The sequence below is a fragment of the Pezoporus flaviventris genome, unplaced genomic scaffold (genome assembly GCF_033815535.1).
Source record: "Pezoporus flaviventris isolate CSIRO_AGI_PZ_B2104156 unplaced genomic scaffold, CSIRO_AGI_Pfla_v1 ptg000014l, whole genome shotgun sequence".
In the NCBI taxonomy this organism is placed as follows: Eukaryota; Metazoa; Chordata; class Aves; order Psittaciformes; family Psittacidae; genus Pezoporus; species Pezoporus flaviventris.
Window position 1 is genome coordinate 2,694,112 of NW_026892562.1, and position 17,756 is coordinate 2,711,867.

The following is a 17,756-nucleotide window of genomic DNA, read 5'->3' on the forward strand; positions in this document are numbered from 1 at the left end:
TCTGATTTACATCTGTCTGAAGTTTTACCATTCACATCTTGCATTGCTTTAGGCTATATATTTTGTCACAGCACTTTCCTGTAGCATAGCGGGTTTCTAAAGGATCCTAGCTAATATAATTTGCCTGTAATAGTCAAAAGTAGTGTAGAACTGACTGAACCTCTCCAGAGACAAATAGAGGATTTTTCTTCTTCTGTATTTTTTTTTTTTTTTTTTTTTTTACTCGTCTTGTCCTGGGTTCAGCAGTAGCAGTCATTTTTTTCTCCTTCTTAGTAGCTGATGTAATGCTGTGTTTTTGACTTTCGGCCTGGGAACAGTGCTAACACCAGTGTTTTTAGTTCCTGCTCAGATGTTTAGACTAACCAAGGACTTTGTGAGTCTCATGCTCTGCCAGGGAGGAGGGGAAGTCAGGAGGAAGCAGAGACAGGACACCTGACCCAAACTATCCAAAGAGGTATTTCATACCACAGCACATCATGCCCAGGATGTAACTGAGAGTTACCTGGAAGGGCTAGTTCACTGCGGGGTTGGACTAGGTATCAGTCAGTGCTTGGTCGGGCTGGGGGAGTGAGTTATCAGTCAGCAGGTGGTGAGGTGTTGTATTCTCTTCCCTTGTTATTTCCTTTATCATTTCAGTATCCCGCCTAGATGCTGCTTGTGCTACTGCGTCATCAGTCGCTCATGATTGACCCTGGAGATGACAATCTTGTTCAGAATGCGTGGGTGGAGGTCTTCCTGAATCATTGCTAGTGAAGACAGGCCTTCCTCATAGGAGAAGGAAAACTCCTATCTTCAAACCTGGGCTGATGGATCTTGTCTAGCATTGTATGGTCTTCCATCAAAGAGAAGGACACTCTTACAAAACCTACTATCTGTGGACTTTGCTGTCACGGTCCTAGCTAATTAGGCTGTGGCAGTTAAACCTCAGGCGTAAAGGGTGGGGCCAGTTCTGTGCAAGCTGTGCTTCACCTAAAAAAATCCACTGCACAGGCTGGAAGGGCTTACTCTCACTTGTCTATTTGGACAGGCGAGGGTAGAAACGGTAGGTGACAAGGTGCATGGGAAGCTGCAGATCCAACCTCGCATGTGGGTGGACCAGTGCGTGAGTAGCTCAAAATCGCTCAGGAGATGACAGTCCTGGTCGGACACTTCCTGATTGTCTAAGCACCCTTTTTTCCAACCAGATTTGCCTATGCCACTTGCCCTTGGTCATCGTGCTTTTTGCAAGCATGGTTAAAGCCCTTCCCAAATCTTCGCTCGCGAAGCCAAGCCATCAATCAATCAATTATTATTGGTGGTAGCAATAGTGATTTGTGTTATACCTTAGTTACTAAACTGTTCTTATCTCAACCCGTGGGAGTTGCATTCTTTTGATTCTCCTCCCCATCCCTCCAGGAGCAGGGGGAAGAAAAGGGGGGGAATAAGAGAGAGAGAGAGTGTGATTTATGGCTGATTGGGTTTAAACCACGACACCTCTGAAGCATTTAGGAACAGTTCCGCACCTTGAAACTGTAGTAGTGTTGGTTCCATTGAGTTGATACAAGTGTTACTGCTGAACCAAGGAGGCCTGAAACTTCCCCTTAAGGCTCTGCATGCCCATTCCTGGGACCTTTCAGCAATTATTCTCCTTAACTTCATTTTAAGTTAATAATAGTGATTTTATTTGGATATGTACTTAATATGTAATGCATTTCCAAAGAAGATGTAATGTGTATCTTTTAAAAAAAAGTGTAAATGTTTTGTTACTTGATTGACTGAGAAACAAGGTGACCTTTCTGTCTTGAGAACTAACCTAATTTGTAGATGCAGGGTTCCACAAACATTTTACATTCTTGAAGAGTCAAAGTAGCATGACATAAACTTAGGTTATAGTAAAAATGAACTGATAGCTTCACAAACAGAGCTTTGCAGTAGCTTTTGGCTAGGATGAAACCAAAAGATGCTGGTTTGCCTCTTGCCCTCTGAATTTCCAGAGCACTGTAACAAGTAGAGTGGTAAGTTTGCTAAATGGTTCGGTCTTTTCCTAGTTTTTCATTTTCAAATCTATAGATCTCATCCACTGAGTGTTTCTTAAAAATGATACATTTCTTGTGGTTTCTCAACTTTGAAATGGTACCAGGAACTGAAGGAAGAGGTTGAAGAAGACAGAGGATTGGGAGACTGACAGCAGAGTTTGTAGAAGGATGCAAAATCTTTTCAGTATCTCATCCAACTGTGACCTGCTTGTCACAGTGTAATGCCATTTCCTCTAATATGCTGACTCCAATGTGTGTGTATGGAGAAAAAAATAAAAGAAAAATTAAATGCTTGAAGCTCTGCTTTTGGAATCCATCCAGAAATATTTCCCCTTAAGCTTGTAACAAGCACCTGCTAGAACTCCATGAGTCCCTTAACATGGAGCAGTGAGTACTCCTCATGAACATTGCACTAATAATGTGCTTGGTCAGCAGTTTCACAGAGGACTGATCCAAAGATGTACAGAGAAGGAACAAGGTCTTCAGGGACAGTGTTACTTTCTGCCAAAAAAAAAAAAACCAAAACATAAAAATGTCTTTGTTTTATGCTTATTCTCCACTGTTCATTCAGCTGAACTTTTATGGAAACGGGGAATGCTGTGGGTATCTACAGTTTCACATCTCTTTTGTTTTACTATATTGTGAACTCCACAATTTCTGAGATTAAGCTCTCCGTTATAAACATACGGCTGGACAAGCCCAAGATTTACACTTCAAATATGCATTTATAAGAAGTTTAAAGTAATCTAAATCTGCTTTTAAAACAGACAGTAAGAATTACACCAGTATTCATGGTATCTGAATTTTCATTCATACAGAAATGGTTAACTGAATACAGGAAGAATTGGGGCATAAATCCTTTTCCTTCATAAAAGGAAGCAAAAGTTTTATAAAAAAAGAAATAATGCTGCAGAATTAATTGCCTGATGAACATGATCAGCTTTCTTGTATGTACTGTAAAGAAATGAATGGTGGCCTTCTTTTCCAGCATTGGTAGCTTGTCCAAAAAAAACCCTAGGGTTACACATTAGATGATGAAGCTCTAAAGAGAACTAAACCTTCCCTGTTAGTGGTGTATGTGATTTGGCATGTGCTGCTCTTCCTTCTGCTTACTGTTTATGAATCAGATGTTGGGGCTGTGATAGAAGACTTAAGACTCCAGCCCCTAGACATCTGTGGTAATTCAGTCAACCACGTCATAACAGTAATGACAGTAATAATTAAGACCATGTTTCAGATGTAACCAAAGCTTCAGTATTCTCTTTGCCCTTATGGCCAAAAGTAGAATTTGGCATCTATGACTTGAGTAACTGTGTTGATAACTTTGTCTCATTTGCCCATCAGGTTTCTTAATTATAATTGGTGATTATTTCTTAGATTTTCTTCACCTGAGGATCAGCCTTTCTGCTGCTAACAGTTAATAAACACCACTCCTCCACTCCCCTGTGGAGCTATAGATAATGGTGTTGCCAATGAGACAGTTCCATGGGTATTTTCAAGTTCATCACTTCAGCTTTACCTTCCTTGCAATGTTTTACCAAGTAATAGTCCCTCCAGCACATGCTTCAGGCTGGAGTCTCAGCTCTTCCTATACTACAAATGCAGTTGGTTTTAATTCCAGATACTGATGTACTCTGTTAAGAATTCTTTCCATCAGTAATGCATAAAGCACTATGGGCTCTTTTATGTAGTTGGGGAAGAGAAAGCAACAATCTCAGAAGACAGACAAAAGTGCAAGACTACCCATGGTGCATTTCCCACTACCATAATGCATTTCTGTGGACACTCTTTAAGCACAATCACAGAGGCACTGAGCTGGTTTTGGCATCTAGTCACATAAGGAATGATGTTGCACTGCCACCTTGCAATTTCAAGGTGCCATTAAGTAAACTATCTACAAAAATCTTGATCATTGTCAGATCTCTGACCTCAACAAGCTAAGCATCCACATATAATGTTAACTCAAGTGTACCTTTAAATGCAAACACAAAGCAGAATTAGGGGAGTTAATGATACTCGGTTTGCATGTCCCTTTTAATTTCTGGTTCGAAGTCTACCACTGAAAAGAGAATCTGCTTCTGTTCTTCAGCAGCCAGAAGTGAACAAGACATCACAGGCTTTTCTGCCAGTGTGAGGCAAACTTTACATGTAAAACCATATTGTATGTAGGCATATGAGCATTATAGTAATAGGCTTATATGAACATCATTGTTACAGGAAAACTGAAAGGATTTTGGTATGAGGTATACAAGTCTAGTTTAAGGTTTGATTTAATGCACGATGAACGTAGGTTGCTAAAATGCTTTAATGTTAAATGAAACCCATTTCTGTACAGTGGTCACCATAAAAATGTGAGCTTTTGCCAGCAAAATGATATAAATTCAAATTTTGTTGTGTAGGAAAATTCTCTGTTCCTACGTATGATTGTTGGCATTCATATATCTGTTGACAGGCTATTTTGGTGGTTTGTGGTTTTTTTTGATTAGTGCATATTTTTACTTTTTAGCATGAAGTACTTTTGTTTTGTATCTACTTAAGACATTATAGTGTTTCCATTAATGGTTTTGAGGTTTGGTTTTGGGTTTTGTTTTTTTTGTGTGATTTGGTTTGTGGTTGTTTGTTTTTGTTGGTTTTTTTTTTTTGAGACTGATTATCTAAAACCAGCATTAAGAAAGAAAGAAAATAATAAGGAAGTTCTTCTCTGTGAGGGTGGTGAGGCCCTGGCACAGGTTGCACAGAGAACCTGTGGCTGTCCCATCCCTGCTAGTGTTCAAGGCCAGGTTGGATGGAGCTTGGAGCAACCTGGTCTAGTTGATGGTGTCTTGTGGCAGAGAGTTGGAACTTCATGAACTTCAAGGTCCCTTTCAACCCAAACCAGGTTGTGTTTCTATGATTATTCTATGTTTTTCTTTTATATGGTATGTGGTATTAATAATGCCTATGGGGACATAATCAAAGAAATTTATTATAAATACTGTGGTTCAGAAAGGAAGCATGACAGCAAATATTACTACTAATTGAATTTAATGAGTATCTTAGCACCATGCAAGTGAGTCCTTGAAATAGAAGCTATTCAATTTATATCACTTGGATTATAATTAAATATTTTCACATTTACCACAAGGGCAAGTTTAAACTTGATTAGACCTTTTCACAGAAGGGTGATGCCATATATCTTTTGCGCTTATATAGGTGTAGTTTTTTGAAATAATTATACTTATGAAAGTCTCATTTTGAAATAGATGAATATGGCAGCATTTTACCTAGGGAGATTTTAGTAGTGATGCACCTCCAGGTTTTGAGATAATTAATTTATTTTCATTAAGATATAATTTTGTCCACAATTTTAACATAGTGATAACAGATAATCTGCCTAACTGAATGGTATTTTGACTTTAGTACAGTTATAAAAGAGAGAGGAAGCTTCAATCTGTATTGGTGAAGTTACAGAAAGCTTCTGAGTCTTTGCTATATTAGCTGATTGATGAGAAGCTGGGCTTGAACTTGCTTTCACTACTATTATTTCTTACGCTACTTTTGATCTCACAGGCATCCTCACTAATGTTTTGAACCACAGTCTCATATTCACTCAACATTGAGTAAGCAATTGCCCTCATGTTAAATAAGCAATATAGGTGATCAGTTCAACTAACTGATATCAGCTAACACTGACAAAATATATATGCTGATGTTAAAGTCTTCTTCCCCTTCATTACAAAATGTATATAATCAGTTTATTTTTCTTGCAATATGCTGTCCAGAATCATAGAATTGCAGCCTGGCTCGGGTTGGAAAGGACTCTAAAGTTTATCTAGCTCCAACCCTCTGCCGCAGGCACAGTCATTTTCCACTACACCAGGTTGCTCCAAGCACTATCCACTCTGGCCTTGAACACTGCCAGGGATGGGGCAGACACTGCTTCTCTGGGCAACCTGTGCCAGTGTCTCACCACCCTGACAGGAAAGAATCAATTCCTTATCTCTAACCTGAACTTCCCCTGTTTTAGTTTAAACCCATCACCCCTTGTCCTATCACTACAGCCCTGATGAAAAGTCCTTCTGCGTTATCCTTGTAGGCCCCTTCAGATACTGGAAGGCTGCTCTGAGGTCTCCACACATTATGCTCGCCTCATTTTTTGGAGTCTTAAGTGCCTAACAGGAATTACTTGACTGACTTTGTTTTGTGATTTCAGTTGAGAAACAAAGGATTTTATTTTTTTTCCCCAAGATGACTGTTAATTTAGGTTCCCAGAATCCGAGGTGCCCCACTTGAGTACAACAAGGACTTGCCTCTCCTCTTTGCACAGGTTTGTGTTTGAAAGTCAGTTTATCAACCTTGTGAAAGAGACCATAGATGACTCAAGGCTTTAGGTATCATCCTGTAAAGCTGATAAGTCTTTTAACAATTGTCTTTCCAAGTGGCTCGTGGTGAGAAAGAACTTGTGCTACAGCTACTTATACTTTTTCTGCTGTAGATGAAGGAAAACTTAAATCTCTGGGGCTGTCAATCCAGCATGAAATTCAGATATTTTTACAATTATTATTTTAGCTCTGTGAGTCATTCTGTGATACATAAGAATATGTGTAGTAAATAGATAATGGATTAGATCTAGCCTTAGGGTTTAAGTGTGATACTGGAGATGCACTTGTTATAGTTTTTTTGTCTATGTGTCATTTTGTAGTGATATTTCTAGGTATGTAAAAGCAATGACTGAAACTTGGGAAATAACACTTGAAATGTTACTCATTATCTTTGTATTAAAAAAAAACAACAAAGAAAATATAACAAGAGTGTGTGATTGTCATTTCAGATATCCTCCCATTTATCTCAAGCAGCAATTGAATCAACAAGAAAAAATAAGCTGGAAGTAATTTAGTAAAAGGTTCATTAATACACTTGGTAATATGTTGGTTAAATTTTACACATTATCACACTGGAGGAATGCAGCTGTGTCTATGAACTCTCCATACTCTTTGGATTGGATTATGACCTTTTATTCAGCCAGCAATTTTAAACTTGATGTTTGGCTCACTTTGTGATGATCTGAATGAAAAGCCAGTGAAGTGATACATATATCAACCATAATTACATACCACTAAAATTTTAATTTCCATTCATTAAAATCACTACTCACATTGACCGTGAAAGGGAGCAGAATACACTGTTATGCATTGTCCAAGTACACTGAAACCAGTCAAGAAAAAGGCACCTGGATATTATGGTAGACAGATAATGAAAATATGGAAAAGCTTGATGAGCAGCAGGGAAATGAAAGCACATAGAGTGCACACATAAGAATAAGGAAACGTACTGAAAATGCTATGCAATTTTATAAATTGAAAGTGCTGTTTCCTTTGGGGATTCAGAGAGAGCTAGGTATTTACTTTTGCAAGGACCATAAAGTGAAGCCGTGAGATGGAACATAAAATACTTCTATTGTGAGGATAGGAAATGGCACCCTTGTTTCTGTCTCCATGTTGTCTCTGAGAAATTACTAGTTTGGCTTTCATAATCTTATCTGACCAGGAATATTTAGCTGGCTAGACCATTAAGTGCCATCTTTAAATGCTGACACTGTGGCATGTCTGTATTTGGTGTTCACCAAATTTGTAATGTAGGTCTGAATATGTTATGAAACCCCCTTCTGTTTCCTGCCTTATACAATTTGGAAACTGTTAATACCCATGTTTTTGCTATGTGTTGGAATTACTTATGTAGCTTAGCTGTTTTGAAACTCTCAGAAGAAAATAGAAAACAAAATCTTAGTGAATGAAAAATCTAGTAAGAATATGTTTGTCTTCAACTTCCACTGTTTGTGAGTAAAAGAAAATAATAGAATCACAGGATGCCTTAGGTTGGAAGGGACATTAAAGCTCATCTAGTTTCAACCTTCCACTAGACCAAGTTGCTACAAGATCTGTCCAGCCCAGCCTTGAACACTGCCAGGGATGGGGCAGACACAGCTTCTCTGAGCGACCTGTGGCAGTGCCTCAGCACCTTCACAGGGAAGAACTTCTGCCAAAGATCTCATCTCAATCTCCCCTCTATCAGGTTAAAGTCATTCCCCTTCATCCTGTCCTACAGGCCCTTGCCCAAAGCCTCTCTCCAGGTTTCTTGTAGCCCTTCAGGTACTGGAAGCTGCTCTAAGTTCTCCCCGGATCCTTCACTTCTCCAGACCGAACCAGTCCAGCTCTCTCAGCCTGTCTCCAGAGCAGAGCTTCTCCAGCCCTCACAGAATCTCTGTGGCCTCTTCTGGACTTGCTTGAGTAGGTCACGTCCTTGGAACACTGACACCCACTCTGTGTGTGCGCATATCTTTGATCTATTTATACTCATTCAGTGAAGCCAGAGGTGATGAATGCCTAGTAGTAGGATATACTGCAATAAATAACCATAAAAGTAGGAATAATTGTAGAACTCCATTTCTGCATGTATTTCAGGTTGGTTTGAGTCAATTTATGTTTTAATGTGCCTGAAGGGCTAATGTTTTTTGACTGGTTTGCTTCTGAAGGGGAAACAAGTGTCAGAAAGATTCTTGATTTCGAAAGTGAATACTGTACTTTAAGGGTAACTCTGTGTGCATCATAATAGAACACACAGAGAATTTTGTGAAGTGGCTTATGTTACTAATTTTAAAACTAAAAAAATTAGTATTTCTCTGTATTACCCATGAAGAGTAACACTCTGAGCACTGTATGTCAAGATAAATCTTACCTCATGTGAGAATACAACTGACCAGAGATTAAACCCGGGTAAAACTATGAGTTTATTGTTGCTGCAATACCCTTTATTGACACTTTCTTCTGTGAGACCACCGCATGTATTCCCTTTCTTAAAAACAATTTAGCCTGTCTTAAGATCTTAAGAAACAAATATCTCTGAATTTCATGGACTGTAGATTTGAAAGGACAGTTGTGCCTGCTTCTCTTAGTGTAGGGTTATTATAGATAGTTCACCATTTTAATGTTCATAAGTCTTCTTCTGTTTTTATGATTAAATGCATTAGGATATGCACATTTGATTTTATGACACTTTATGTTAAAAGTTCCCTATATCTCTCTACTTTTAACTAATCAATATGTTTATAGACTCTAATCATATCTTCTCTTCATCTTCATTTGCTAGGGTAAATGAGCTAAGCACCTTCCATTTCCTCTTATAAGCTTAAATTCTGTTCTTTTGATGATCCTGTTATCTTCTACAGTTTAAATTAATGTTCCGTGCACATGAATGGTCATCTGTTGAAGTCCACATGAGGTTTTATGCAGTTGCATTAAAAGTGGAGTTATACTACCTGATACATTATGGCTACATTGTCTTGTTTATTCAGTAACAGCCTGGTAGCATTAAACTTTTTACCTCAGTCCTTCTATATACACTTTATTAATAACATCTAACTTCATAACTGGAATCCTTTGAAGTCAGTGAGAGAAAGACCTTGCATGTACCATCAAATGTCATCCAATTTCTTTTTTCCATTTTCAGGTGCTTGAGTGAAGGCAGGTAAAATAGACTCTATACACAAGGAAAAACCCAGATGTTTCCTTATTAAAAATAAGGGATGGATACTGTTCCTTCAGTCAAACTACATTGTATTACATTTTTCATGTATCTTTGATTGTTTTTCCTTTTTTTTTCTGAAAATTCACAGATCTACAGCTCTTGGGAGCATTGTTCCGTTTTCTTTCCAGTAACTTTTACATTATTCATTTATAATCAAATATATATATGCCTGCACTAATAGTTTACATAAAAATTTTGATCTTCCTTCCTGTTTTTCAGACACCTTGTTTTTTGCTATATTGAAGCCAGAAATTGTAATAATTAGTACAAAAGCAAGTTCTTGTTTTCCAGCTGAATCTACTTAAATTCCTATGAAGAATGAAACCAGATGGGGGAATGATCTCCTTTCTTGGCATCACAGGGGAATGCTCCTTGTATGGATATCCAGGCTGTATGGTCCAGCCACTTCACCACTGAATATTCCTGACATCTGCAGTCCTGATTAATGGACTGTATACAAAGAAGCAGTGTATAGTTAAGACTTTTATCCCTCTACAGGGCTGTCTTGCTTTCCAGTATAGTAAACACCTCTCCATACATGTTTTTTCATTGGTGCAGTGATCATGTCACTGCAGTACTAATTGGTATGACTGGAAAACCAAAAATATGTTGCTTTTTTTTTCTATCAGAGTCCCTGTATTTCAAAACAATTGATTTAATTTCTAATGCCCTATCAAGGTTACCCTATTAAGGCTACTATAAGTTTACTTAAACAGGGAAAGAGTAATCTTTGCCTTCTATTCCACCTAGTCTCTGGGTTTGTTTGTAATACTTTCTCTTGCTGTTGCTTTGCATCTATCCCAAACAGTGATTTATTGTTACTTTTTTTTTCTTCTTGTGCAGTGTATGTATTTAGAAAAGTGATGTGCAATTGGTGTATTGGTAGTTAGATGATACTCATGGGACCTGACAATATTTGCAAGGATAAATTGGGACCATAAGTCTGCTGTGGATTTGCTAACTTCATCTTAATTTAAGTAAGAAGTGAAGAGGGGTGTAACAATATTAGTTATTAAAATAAACTCTAGTACCATTTGACAAGGTAGAAACATTTTTTTCTGATAGACAAACTGTTTTCATGTTGTCTGTGGCCACAAGGGCACAGAAACTACTGTTATTACAAGTGATGTACCACCTTTGATCTTGCCATGTATCTAACTGGAGGGGGATGATTGTGTAAAGCAGAGAACAGATGTGAGAAGAAGATTATTTTCATCATCTCCATCTTTTTCTCTCTCAACTCCCTTAGCCACAGAGGCTGAACTTCACTGAGATTATCAGCAAAGCCATTATTCCACTCATTGGTCAGTGTGTGTTCATTTTCTGCTGACTGCTTCAAGGATCCATTCACTGTATACGGATCTTTTTCCCAGGTTCAATTTTCCAAAGGCAGTTGTGTGTAATCCTTAGCTCCTCTGCATCATGGAAACATCAACCTGTGGGGAAACTCAAGGATGAAGGAATGACAGAATCTTTCAACTTTCCTATATAAAACTGCTGTAGTAGTTATGGTTTGTGTGCTGTTTTTTTTTTGCTTTATTCTTACAAAATTTTGTTTCTGAGACATTTGTAAGCTATAATAGCAGCTCATAAAAACTCAGGATAATCTGATTGTAGACTGTTACTTATTTAAATTGCATTTACCCATATCCATATAGTTATGATAATAGCATAATTTTTTCTTACATGAATTAGGTATGGACTAAGATGTTTAGATGTTTGTGAATTATAAGTATGCAGAAAACTTTTGTGACTTAGCTTATTCAATTGTTAATGAATAAGTATGAAGCTTAATTTTTAAGCCATATAAATGCACATAAATACAACAACTTTCTTGTTTAACCACCTTTAATGAATTCTGATTAGAGCTAAATATTGTCTTGTCTTGATAACTAAAATAATTTGATTTTGGCGATTGCAGTGTGGCAAATAGTTTCTATTTCTATATATATAAAATTAGTTATAATATGTTTTATCACTGTGTCCCAAAGTTGCTTTTGCTCTTTTTGGTAAGGGAAATCATCTATCTTGCCTTTCTTAAGTGAATAGCGTCTGTTACAGAGTATATGAAGATAACTTAGGTCCAGAATAAATCTGTCCTAAATCCCAGTAATGACTTATATCTTCATTTCTTTCAGTATAGGCTCCAGTGTAGACATTCATATTTCAGAATAAGTGTCATTTTTTTAATTTTGTTCAAGCTGTATAAAAATGACTTGAATCAATGTAATGCAGTGTTAAAGTTAGGAATGTTCACACAGAGGGTTAGAATAGCAGTAGTCTTTACACTGAAATTTCATGCAAACTGTATATGGAAAAAATACTAATTTAAAGCTTTATAACTAGTAAAAGGTTTCACTGCCCTGTCCTGTTTCCAAGTCTGTCTCAAAACCATGGCATCTCAAGCTATTTCTGTTACAATTAGGAGTTGAATGAACAGATTTGAACATTAAGCAAGAAGGATTTCCTCTGAGGAAAACTTCTGTGCCTGGGAGAGGGCACTCAGACTTAGCTGGTGGTGCTCCATCCCATTTGTTTGGACCATGCAGCTTGTGAGGATGAGGGGGAGGGTTTCCTGCTACTGTTGTCTTTTGGAAGCAAACACAGCCTGGGCTGTAATAAGACATTCCCACAATTAAATATAGCAATTTTCACTCTGCTTTGCAATATGTAACCTTTTACATCTGCATAAGACATGTATTAATGTTCATAGCAATGACAGTTGACTACATTGTGTTGAAAAAATTTCTTTTGTTAAGAATAGAGTAGTAGCCAAGATTTTATCAGGAGGGAAATTAAATGATCATTGAGAACAGAGAACTACACCTTTATCCTCTCAAAAGAAATTTGGTAGTTTAAAGAAATGACAGTCTCTAAATTTTGGCCTATAGTCTATGCACTGGTAAAGAAATGGTTTATCAACCTGTCTCGGTTTTACATGGCTGGAAATTATACGTCTAAAGCTATATAGTGTTTCATGCAAGAAAAACATTATTTTTGTGTGAGTACATGAACATTATTCAAGAAAGAAGAAAGTAATCTTAACTTAAAATGCTTTAAAAGAATCTTATAGTTATTGCTGAGTGAACTTGCTTCAATGAGTGTACTAGAATTCCATGTCAAAATTATGGTATAGGAAACATTTTAATCTTTCTTTTCCCCCTCAGGATAAGCAAGAGAAATAAGTGTGAACATTTCATGTCATGTTCTGCAACTGTGACTATGCCAACAACTTGCATGATTTATTGGCTTAGTAGGAATGATGGAGTGATTTCCATAAATATTGCAATTATAAGTCCCACTGAGATTCCTAAAATGTGGTACTTTGACCTAATCCATCTAGGAGTCTTTTCAGCATGGAACCATCTTATAATAAGGAAATTGCCCTGCTCAAGGTGCTGAAAATTTATGTAGTCTAGGATAACTACATGAGCTTGCAGAATACATTTGGTTTCACTAGTAAATAGACATATACATAGCATTATGCAAGGGCAAGGAAAAGCCAAATAATTCAGTCTTTCACCTCTCATCAGGGAACAGTAGTGCTATGGGGGTTTTCTAATTTGTCTGTAAAAGTTTGTCATATGAAATAATTTAACCTTGTTATTTCCAAGGGGGATGATCAGGACTCTGAAAGTAAGATTTTATTTAAATACAACATAGTGATGGATGAGAGCATTTGTCCTTAATCATGTAGTCTTTACTGTAGCAACAGTGGGAAGATGAGTTCATCAGACTGAGACACAGCATTTATTAAGTAGAATAGTATGTAGTGATACGTCCTGTCAAACTACCAGAATGAAATTCAAAATTAAAGGATCAAAAAGTTAATTTCAAGTTTTGAGTCACCAACAGGTTGTTGAAATACAGCAGGATGCAGTAGGTGTTTTAGTATGAAAATATTTTCTGGTGGTGGATGAATGACGAATCTTTTCTTTAGTGGCTGTTGTATTATAGGAATATGACCACAAAATAATATTCCATGACATTAGGGGGAGTATGAGAAAAAAACTAAATGCTACTTTAATCGCACATCCTCAAAATATCATAGATGTCTTTGAAACTTGGCTTCAGGGAACACAAAAGGGCATAGGCAGAAACTGAAATACAGAAAATTCCATTTAAACATAAGGAGAAAACTTACTGTTTGGGTGGTCAAACAAGGGAGGTTGAAGGTGGAGAGGAAGGAGGTTCTGTCAGTGATTCCCAAATATAGAATGAAAATTACATATGTAATCACATATGTAATTGTATTTATACTCCAGGCAGTTCCTCAGTTATAGTTATAATGTAATACTTGTTTAACTATTAAAAGATTACTGTTGCTATTATTTTACTATGAGAACATCAGTATCAGGTTATCACTGTTAAAGGCATTGTAGAAATAGTTCTGTCTATTGTATACATGTAAAAAGATAAAGATAAGTAGATTATGAATTACTATTACCATTTTATAGATTAAAATCATAAACTGAAAGATAAAATCCATACACTCGATGCATTTCTATGTATAACAGCCATTACCACACTTGGTGACCCATTTTAAATGTATGGCTGAATTAGAAACTGAACCACAGAAATCAAGAGTCACAGGCTCACCAGTAACCATTGCACAGTACTTTGCCTGAACAGTGTTTGAAAGTAGAACAGGAACTGAATGATGATAGTAACCAGTATATACAGTACAAATGTTGAGTGTGAGCTCTGTGGTGTTGAAATACCTCAACTAACTTTCAGGAATTATTGTACTGGTAAAGATGTATTATTATTAAGTAGTGTTTAATCCTATGATATATTAAAAACAGGACTGATTAAGAAATTTTCAATTGAAGCAATAACAGTACTAAATGGCAGTTATTTCTGAAATTATGGAATAATATTTACTGTATTTGAGCAAAGAAGAATGTGATCTGGTTTGGAGACTGGGATGCCATCTGATCCATTCCTGTACTGCTGCCTGAGGTAGTTCATAACATCCTTGTGAATGATAAAATACTATTAACAGGTAAAACATTGGAGGTTCATTTATAATTTAGTAAAACATTATTGTAAGATGAAGCGTACCTCCTGTTCTCCTTTGTCAGAGTGGCTCTTGATGTTTTCATGATAACATTAGGCCAAATTCTGATCTTCATGCAGCACAATTAAAATCACTTTCTAGATGGAAGTTCTTGGAATGATCCTGGGAAGTTTTGGAAGACTGAAAGTTTCTATAATTTTCCCTTATGTAATAATAACTTAAACTGTGGTATAATATGTGACTGTGAATGTGTCTGATACATTTTTGTCTCTAGGGTCTATTTTGGTTCCCTAATTATTCTCATTTGTTATGGGTGATGAATAATATATCAGTGGTGTAGGTCTCTGTAGAAAGGTTTTTTCCTCCTTTAAGAATAACATTTTTACTTATAGTCCCTAGATACATGTATAGATATAATATTTATATTATATTGTAGTGTATAATATATTGTAATATATAATATAATATTATTATAACATAATTTTATATGTCTATATAATATATAGATAAAATATATCAATATACTTTAATGAGATTAAATATGTTTCTATGTCTACATTTATATTCCATAGTTTTCCTAACAATATATTATTAATGTACATGCCCAAGCGGAAATTCTTTCTGATGGGTGAGAATCTATTAGATCTATCGGGTTAAATTTTAAGTAATGGTTTATTGATTTTCTAGATCCTGAAGGTAGTTTTTTTTCTTCTATACATAGAAAGCAGTCAGCAGAGATAAGAAGCTGACAACAGAGTAATTTAATTACAGTTAATTAATAAATCCACTAGATCACAATAAAATCAATAAAAAAAAGCCCAAGTGATGATACATCTTCGGGATAAAAAAATCACTGTTCGGAGAAAACATGAGTGATATGATCAAAACATTCCTTGTATATAATAGGCATCACAGAAACATGGTGGGGTGGCTCCTACGACTGGAGTGTTGGAATGGAAGGTTACAGGCTCTTTAGGAAGGACAGGCCTGGCAGGCAGGGAGGGGGAGTTGCCCTTTATGTTAGGGTTAGGCTGGAGAGTATGGAACTCTGTCTGGGGACAGGTGAGCGGTCAACAGCGAGTTTGTGGGTCAGGGTTAAAGGGAATATAGCTATGGGAGACATTACTGTGGGGATCTGTTACAGACCACCTGATCAAGGAGAACCTGCGGATGAAGCACTCTATAGACAGATAGGAAAAGCCTCACGCTTGCAGGCCCTTGTTCTCATAGGTGAGTTCAACCACCCTGACATCTGTTGGAAGGACAGTACGGCCCGGCACAAGCAATCCAGGAGGTTCCTCAATTGTGTAGAAGACAACTTCCTTCTGCAAGTAATAGAGGAGCCAACAAGGAGAGATGCCGTGCGTGACCTTGTGCTCACCAACAGGGAAGGGCTCGTTGGAAATGTGACGCTCCAAGGCAGCCTTGGATGCAGCGATCATGAGATGCTCGAATTTGAGATCCTCAGGACAGTGAGAAGAGCGTGCAGCAAGCTCACTGCCCTGGACTTCAAAAGAGCAGACTTTGGCCTCTTCAGGAACCTGCTTCGGAAGGTTCCATGGGATACTATGATTCTATGATTCTATGATTCTATTTCCATACTATCTATTAACTTGCTACATAATTTTCAGTTATTCAGAAGTATTCTATATAACTGATGAAATGTGATGAACACTGCGGCTAGTGATGTGCACTCTTGTAGTTTCTGAAATTCAAGGAGCAACTGCAAATATTACAATAGCTCAAAATTAAGCTCAGTGTTAGCTATAAAGGATTGTTAGATATTACCAGCTTTTTCTCCCTGGGTTTTCCTTCACACATTGCCTTTGAGCATAGAAGAATTCAAGTGACTTATACTAACCATATTTTCTCTGGAAGATTTGGGTTTTGACATGAACTTGTCAGATACTGTATGTCTGTGATCTGTTGATTAATTAGGGATCACCTTTATATTTACTACCAGATGTTTTTTACTTCAAAAGAGAAATTACATTTCCAGCTCTTAAAACGGCTGCATCCTATACAAAATTAATGTATGTTAGCATAGTACACACCTGTCTGAGAATTTTGGTGTTCTTCAGAGGAATAACATGAAGTAGTTTCAGGTGAATAAAATATATAAGTAAACATTTGCAATTGTCACGCATCTATAAATCTGGAAGCAGATTGATGAAAAGGTTGTCCTGGGGGATAAAAAGTATTGTTCAGATCTGCGGCTAGAAGGGAAGATTTATGTATGTTATAGGGATACCTGGCTTTTAAATGTCAGGATGGAGCTCTACATTTGGCATTGTTGAATGTATGGTTCTATAAAATACTAAAACCCCTCTACCTCACAACAAAATAACTAGCTGCATTTCACTGCATGCTGTTCAGAAGCTGCTGCTGATTTTTCTGTGTCATTGAGTCATCATGTGAATTGGCACAACAGCATGTGAATATTTTACCTAGTAAATAGGGTAATGCCTGTAATACAGACTACCCTCGCTGTGGTGTCTCAAGAATAAGTTCCACATTATTATTGAAATTATTGTTGATGAAAATAAGCAGAACAGAGTATAACCTCTAGTGAGAACCAGATGAATTCTTTTATTTCCTATGTTTTAATGTGTTTTAGATGATCTGCCTATTAAATTGTACGTATGTGGTTCAGAGATCTCTCTGTTTCATAAGTAACCATGAGATTTCTGAATATGTTACATGTAAAGCACATTATAAGCTCTGTCACTGTGTCTGATACACAGCACACCATAAGATGCGATGTTTTTTCCCCCCATGAAACAGGTTGCCAGAAAAAAGGATTGTGCAATGGAGGTTGTTAATATGGAAATATACTAAGATACAACATATTGTTTGAGAAGATAAATACACTACACCTTGGCATGAAGGACAGCTGTACCATGAATTACTGAAGACAGGTAAACTGAAAATAACTTTCCTTCCATTTTTCATTCATTAATATTGTGCGTCTACTAAGTACTGCTGTTTTGTACTTTCCAGACTTTATCCTTGGCTGTTCATCTGTACCTTTGCATATAATCACATACAGTTGTCTAAGGAAAAAAGTCTTTAAAGGGGCAATTGGTGATCAATTTTTAAGACCGATCTCAAACTGACTTTTAAATTGGTAACTGTAGGCTCCCATTGGTAACAGAAAT

The 17,756-nt window shown here is 36.9% G+C and overlaps 1 protein-coding gene and 1 long non-coding RNA gene across 3 annotated transcripts in view; one reads left to right on the top strand and one right to left on the bottom strand.

The window, feature by feature from the left end:
- The window catches only part of LOC133269145 (leucine-rich repeat-containing protein 4C), a 572,086-nt gene that overhangs the window by 305,042 nt on the left and 249,288 nt on the right, over nucleotides 1-17,756 (top strand). For both annotated transcript variants that reach the window (XM_061453114.1, XM_061453117.1), the window contains exon 2: nucleotides 17,383-17,516. The gene's annotated coding sequence lies outside the window, so the exon portion shown is untranslated. The remainder of the gene's footprint in view (nucleotides 1-17,382; nucleotides 17,517-17,756) is intronic.
- Nucleotides 1-17,756, bottom strand: part of LOC133269147 (uncharacterized) — a 356,317-nt gene that overhangs the window by 138,304 nt on the left and 200,257 nt on the right. The gene's annotated exons all lie outside the window — the stretch shown is intronic.